This window comes from Urocitellus parryii, chromosome 8, assembly GCF_045843805.1.
Source record: "Urocitellus parryii isolate mUroPar1 chromosome 8, mUroPar1.hap1, whole genome shotgun sequence".
In the NCBI taxonomy this organism is placed as follows: Eukaryota; Metazoa; Chordata; class Mammalia; order Rodentia; family Sciuridae; genus Urocitellus; species Urocitellus parryii.
The window spans coordinates 1,945,760-1,953,123 of record NC_135538.1 but is presented as its reverse complement, the minus strand read 5'-3'; positions in this window follow the sequence as shown (position 1 = coordinate 1,953,123).

Below are 7,364 nucleotides of genomic sequence, written 5' to 3'. Positions count from 1 at the left end.
AGGAATTTCTGTGAGATGACAAATACATGCCACCACGTGCCCTGTTCCGGGTAGAGCCACAGGCTGTGGGCCCCACAGCTGTCAGTGCGAGCAGCGCTCCTCTTCGCTGTCCCCTGCTGAAAGCCCCTAATGGCAGCGGCTAGAGCCCAACGCTGCACACCTGGCCAGGTGAGGCTCCTGGTGCTGCGCTCTGAGGCTGCCGCACAGGCGACCCTTCACCGCCTGCAGTCACAGGGGAATGCCACGTGAGTCCCAGCATGCCTCTGGGTACGGCAGGCGAGGGAGACATGACTAAACGTTGGCCTCTGCACACATCCCGCGGGGACGAGGCTTGGCTTTGCCTGACAAACAGCCTGGCCCGGCCCCTCCCACCTGTAGCGCCTGCCCCGTGGAAGCGTGAAGGCCCACTGCCTAGGAATATTCCCAGACGCCAATTGAAGACGGGGCAATGAGGTCCCTGAAGCCCAAGAAGCAGGTCACGGGAGGGACAGAGCCAGGTCTGGCAGAGGGTCACCCAGCCCTCACTTCAAGTCCCTGTAAGCTGTGGTAGACCAGGAGGTCATCTGGGCCAGGATGAGAAGATCAGGAGCGCAGGTGGGGGAGCCTGTCCACGGGAGGGCAGCTCAGCGAGGCCCTGGGGAGCACTCGCTGTGCCCCCTGTCATGACCCCAAGACAGAGCTCTCTGCTCTTCTCACCCCCTAAACTCCCTAATAAAAGGCAGGAGCAAAGCTCAGATATCAACCAGGACCCGTGCACCCACAGCCCACGTGGACCAGTAGCCTGGCTGCCACACCCCAACATGGCCAGCCTCGGCCCGCTCCCCCGGCCGGCACCCCTCTCACTTGACTCCTGCACCGGGAGTGACCCCCATGCCATGCAGGCATCAGCAGGAAGTAATGTCCCAGCTTCCGCTTAAGGAAAAGTCAGTGGAAAGCCCTGACGCTCAGGGGTTCTCCAAGGAGCACAGAGGGCCCCAGCACCAGCTGGAGACCAAGCGCCCTCGGGCCCCGGGACCTCCGACTGCAGTGCCTTCAGGAGAACACCTAGACCATCCCCAGGAGCAGGGAGCGGCTGCCCCAGCCCAGCTCAGGGCTCTTTTCTGCCTGTCCCCACAGAAGCTCCCCTTCACAACACTGCATGCCTCTTGGTCTCACCAATAGGACTCGGTTTAAAAACAGCCTCCAGCCCCGGGTGGGGGCTGCCTGTGGCCCGCAGCTGGTCACTCGCGGGCTCGACCTCCGGGTTCTCGCCATTCCTGAGGCTTCTAGAGGTGGAGGATGGAATCCAGCGTCCTGCAGCGAGGACAGGGCTCCAGCCAAACCGCACCAGCCCTGCACGGTCTGTTTCTTATTCCCAGCTAGCTTCCTAGCTAGCTTTCAAACCTGTAGGGCTTAAAACTGCTCCCAAATTCCAGATCTCACATTTTATAGGAATACGTCTGAGGCCAGGAGGAAAAAGGCAGACCCCATGCAGACTGGACAAGTGCTCCGCCGTGCCCCCCGGGGAGGCGCACTCACAGCCAAGGCTACCGGCCTCCTTGGGTAGCAGAGGGGAGCCCCACCCTCCTGGGGGCCAGGTGGCAGTCAGCTGGTGGGGCCATGGCCTCTGCTTGGCGGGCTCATGCCACCTCTGCCTTAGGCCTCTGTTTCGTGTCTCTGTGTTGAGTCTTTATTTCACAGAAGGTTTGAAGACAAGGTCACAGAACTTAAGGAAGAAAGGGTGAGAAGAAAGGCCGCAGCGCTCATGGGCGAGCCCACAGGCACCACGATGGCGTGGCCTGAGGGACACCTGGGCAGGCGCCAGGGACGCGGTGCACCTGAGGTCCCCGGCTGAGGCTCCGGGTCTTCAGACGCGTGCAGCAGAGGGTGGGATGGTGGCACCAGGGACGCGGAGGGAGGACGGCAGAGGGCACGGGTGGCAAAGCCCCATTCAGCGAGCAGGACACCCTGGAGATGAGGTGACGGCCACAGACGCGCGCCCGGGTGGCAAAGGTGGCAGCTGTCAGGTTGCCTCGTTACACACAGCTGGCCATCCCAAACCAGGGCTAAGATCCCTTGTGCCAGAGGCCCAGCGAGGAGAGAGCATGAAACACGGTGGACAGGAGCACCGGGCACAGCTCAGGCCCTCTGTGCCCCGGCCCCTTGGCAGTCATCGCCTTCCTTCAGGGAGGAGGCGGGACAGGGCACAGGCCTGGCGGTAGCTGTCTGCCGGCCAGCTTGCCCGCCCAGCGACAGATGAGGACACTGGCCTGTTCCTGCTCCATGCCCCTGACTTGAGCAGGTTTGGTGGCTGGTCAGCCACGGGGGTGGTGCTCAATATGCTCTGGAGCTGGGGACAGTGCAGGAGTGGGGGTCCCCTCTGTGGGTGTGAGGGGCTTACAGAGGTGGCTGTGGCCAGGGGCGCAGTCCTGCAGAGCTGAGGGCTATAGGCAGGGAGAGCATAAGGAAGCATAAGGAAGCTGGCCTCAGAGCCCCTCACAGCCAAGGCCACACTGCTACCAGGTCGCGCTACATGATCTGTGGGAGTTTTCTATCCCATGATGGGTGCAGAACCTCCGGGGATCCCCAGGCACTGGACCAACCGCTCTGTGCTCCCGTGAGCTCAACCCTCCATGAGTCTGCAGCAGGGGACAAGCTTCTCCTCCACGGCACGGATGCTGGGTGACTGGGAACACTTTGGGTTGCCCAGTTCCACATGTCGGATTTATTCAACCTCATCTGAGTCCTTCCCTAGGGCCACCATCCCCCTGCACCCCGGGTTGAATCCCAAGCCTCCCTGCCCCAGGCCAGGAACACAACACCTCTTCCCAAATCTACCATCTGCTCTGTCATGTGGCTTGGACGGTGAGGCCAGGAGCACATGCCTAGCACCTGACACCAAGTACTTCCTACATTTTTCATGGGCACTTAGCAACAGAGATGGTTGAGGGTCGTGTGGAAGGTGCCTACCAACCCCCCACAATGTGGTTGTAGGTGCATATGGTACACGATGCCCCTCTCCCAGTTACCTGAGCCTACGCACACCGCTTTGCCCACACGTCGAGAGGTGGTCCCGCAGCCTTAAGACTTAAGTATCCATGAAACAAGAAAATATGAGGAACCGCCACTAGAAAAGGCACACACTCCAGAGGCACTCTGCAGAAGGGGGTGGCTCCTAAGACGGCCTGTGCTCAGGCAGCCACATGCTGGCCCTGAGGAGGAGCCTCGGGAGGAGCCGCACGCCCTCGCGGGAAGAGCGCTCCTGAGACACAGGTGGTGAGCAGGGTCTCACCCGTGCATCGGGGGCCAGCACACGGAGACTGGCTGACAGGAGAGGAGGCTGAGCACAGGGGACCGGCTGGGTGCAGCTGACCCTTCCGTCCTGCGTCTCCTGAAACAGAAACCCCAGCCTCTCTCTGACCACAGTCTGTAAAAGTCACTTTTGTTCTTAAAACAAATTTTCAGTTCCTCACAAGTGATTCCTATTTGAAAACTAAATCTTGATCCTAAAGAAGCCCCCTTTAGATCCACTTCATGGTTGGAAAGAAGACCCCTCAGGAGCCACATCCAGTGACAGTCAGGGCTGTGACTCCCTGGTCCTGCCTGGCACGGTGATGTCAAGTGCCTGCCGTGAGCGAGGGGACGAGGCCTCCCTCTCCGGAGACAGACCCTGCCAGTCGGCGTGGTGGACAGTCCTGTGACCTGCAGGCTGGTGTGCAGACACTGTGGGTGCGGGCAGCGAGGTTGCCCAGGAAAGGCACCATGGCAGGGGTTCAGAGAAGCCCCTGTGGAAGGGGTGAGGGCCTGGAGGGTGGCCATCGGCTCGCGGGCAGAGCAGAGCCTTCAGGATGGAGTGAGAGCCCTGCAGGTCCTGCCCGAGGCACCGCAGAATTCCACGAACACACACTGAAGAGGCTCCGGCCAGGAGTGGGTGTGACCACGATGTGACCAGGTTGCATTGAAAGGACACGGCTGCTGGGCAGGTGAGCAGGCTGGCCAGGAAGCCAGGAGCAGTCGGGCAGGGGAGGGGGTGGCCTGGCAGGAAAGAAACCGTGGGAGCGCTCACCGCAGAATTCACAGGACTTGGAGATCAGATGTGGCCGTCAGGGCCTGGAGTCTCCATGTGATGAGCTGGGAAAACAAGGACAGAGGATCCACAGAGACGAGGAGGAGCTCCGCTTTGGACGTCTTCAGGTTGGGAAGCGCACGTGCTAAGATGGGAGGCCAGTGGCTGCAGGATGCGTGGTCTGAAGCTCAGAGGGGTCTGGAGAAGGAGGACCGAGGAGGCAGGTGGCTGTGCCCCTGCTTCTGCACAAGCCCAGGGACTGACTAGAGGAGTCTGAGGCCAGGGGCAGAGTTAGAGACGATCGAGTGGTCCATGGAAGACCCAGGGTCTCAGGCCATGAGAGACGGTCCTCAGGTGCGTCACTCCGCTGACCCGTCGAGCCCCTCTGCAGAATGCGGTTCACACCGTGGCAGATGTGGCCAGATCAGGTGACCCACAGGCCCCACCAGCTACGTTCGGAAATTGGAGTCGGTGTCAGGCAGTAACAGGGATCCCAGGCAGCAGTCTGCAGGAGCGTGACACAAAGCCCGGACTCTGCTCTCCCATGTCTGATCATCAGCAAGGAGATGAACGTTAAATAAAAACTGCAAGTGAATAACCAGCAAGGCGCTCGCCAAGCAGGAGGCAGGGCCCAGATTTTCCGGCTGACACTGATGGTGTTTTTAGGGTGAATCCAGACCTACCGCAGGCTGAGTGCTGGCTGCACATCCACCCAGCCCGGACCTCCAGATCCCCGGAGAGCCGCACAGCCTGGGAGCCTGCAGGTCACACAGTGACAGGCAGTCCTTCAGCGGGCAGGCCAGGGCCCTGCTAGTGATTCTTAAACTTGACCCACACGCCCCCAACAAAAGAAATGCTATCTTGTTAGACTGGGTAAGACGTGAAAGGACAGGCGTCCCAGGGAGAAGGTTCGGTGGGACTTGGCGGGGCCTGGACAGGTGGGCCACTGCCTGCCGGGCCTCTGGCTCACGAGGATCTTCTCACCAGAAATTGAAGGCTGGCCAGAATGTCCACAGGCATAAGGCCCCTCAGGCTGGGCCGCAGGGACAGGGTTGGCTGGGGAGGCAGGGGAGGGAAGGCCAGGGCCAGGGTCCCTCTCACCCAAGTCCAGGAGTGAAGGTATGACTGCTCGGAGGCAACCAGGGACCTCCAGGGACAGGGGAAGCCACCTTCAAGGGCTTTGGAAGTGTCTACTCCAGAGACAAGTGAACTTTTTGATGCAGCTGTGACAATGATCTTGGCCTCTTTGTGAAAAACCATCCCATCAACCATTGACTGCCACAGAGGACTGCTAAAGCTCAGAGTGCTAACACGGTGAGACACGCAGACGAAGCAGAAGCGATGAGACTTTAGAAATGCTCCAACGTGGCCATTCTAACCCACGTGACTGAGGTTCTCAGGTGACGGTCAGCGTTACCCACATTAATTACATGTTCAGCATCTCACCTGTTTCCTGAATGCATTCTTTGGTGGTCATAATAAGCTAGAGTGAAGCCTAAGCTCAACACGAAAATGCAATTGTCCTGCCTCAAAAACCCTTAGCACGAGGGCACTCTTCTTTTAAGGACATTCTGGCACAATCTACCTCCCTTTTCTCAGCATGTTTTAAATTCAGAACCAGACAACATATGGTTTCATCTGTAAAGACCACAGCCCATATCTTAACCAATAAGGGCTTTTTAAAGCCTAACTAGCATGCTAGTGGTCAGACCTTGTAAAATCAATGTCACCCGAGAGGTGGCTGCGTCAGTCTATTTTATGTTGCTGTAAAAACATAACTGAGGCTGAGCAATGCATAAGGAAAAGAGCTTGATTGGGCTCACAGTTTTGGGGGCTAGGAGTCCGAGGTCAGCTGGCCCCTCCGTTTGACCTCAGTGAGGACTTCTGCCTACTCACAACATGGCAGATGGCATCTCAGTGGGGTGCAGTGGCAGGGGAAAAGAGGAGCAGCAAGATGGGAAGTGAGAGGGGTCCAGGGCCCAGGCTGGCTCTTTGTGAAAACCACTCTTGTTTCGCAGGCCCTAACCAGGGTCCCTCCCATGGGGTCTATGACTTTGAGCAAGCCCTTCCTCCTCCCAGTAGGCCACACTGGGACCCAGTGTCCAGCAAGTGAACTCTGGGAACATCCTAAGCCACATGCAAACCACAGCAGGGCGGACAGCTGCCCCCAAGTGCCTGACTTTGGCACCAGGGCTCTTCTTATTTTTGATATTTTTTAGTTGTAGATGGACACAATACCTCTCTCTTCTTTGTTTCATTGTTAGGTGGTGCTGGGGACTGACCCAGTGCCTCACACAGGGTGGGCAGGCGCTCTACCACGGAGCCACTCCCTGGCCCTGGCGCCAGGTCTCTTTTCCTTTGAAGGCACTTGGAGGCAGGCAGAGGAGAGCGTCTGAGCCACTCTCCTCCTCCGAGGCAGGAGATGAAATCCCCCGCAGCAGCCCCCGCTGGGAGGAGAGGAGCGCTCTCCAGGGAGGGCGCCCAGGCGGGAGACCACTCGCAGGCTGCGAACGAACGGGCCTGGTCCCTGCGCCCCGAGCGCCTTCCTGCCCTCCCTCTTGGCTCAGCCTGGGACGAAAGCACCAGAATGCGCCATGCCCGGTCTGCGCTTCCCGACAAGGGCCCCCACGTCACATGGACCTCTTGCAGTGACTCTGAATGCTTCTCTCCACACCGCTGTCCCCTGCAGAGGGACACTCAGGCGGCCCAGGCGGCAGGGACAGGCCTCCTGCCTGGGGTGCATTGGCACAGGCGCATTTCCCAGGCCCCCGGCCTCCAGTGAGCCTGCTCCAGAGGGCGCCTCCGGCCCAGGGGTGCACCGGGCAGCTTCAGTGTCCTGTTGACTTGTTGGGGACGCCCGACTCTCATCCGGTGAAGTGCCCACGTTCTGGAGTGTCTCCTCCCCTTCACCATGACGGAGGGGGACCTGTCCAGTGGCAGCTTTGGCTACAGCCAAAGCCCTGGGTGGCAGCCCTGTCCACTTCACCCCCGTCACGAGGTCACCGTGTCTGCAGTGAGCTGAGAGCTCAGAGGTGCAGGGCGTCCCTCCAACTGTGCAGACCCTGCTGCCCCCGGGGCCACGGCAGCCACTGAAGCCTGTGACCCAGGCACCACTCCAGGGGGCTTCAGAGCCACCCTCAGCCTCGGCTCTGAACTGGTGAGCCCACGTCTGAGAAGAATGTTTCTTACCACCGCTCACTGCCCTGAACCACCTCTCTCACACCCAGGGCGGCGTAAACACTTGGCTCTTTGTTTTCCACACTTTTTAGAATAATGAATGGATCATCTACCACCCTACAGAAGTAATTAGTGAAGTTTT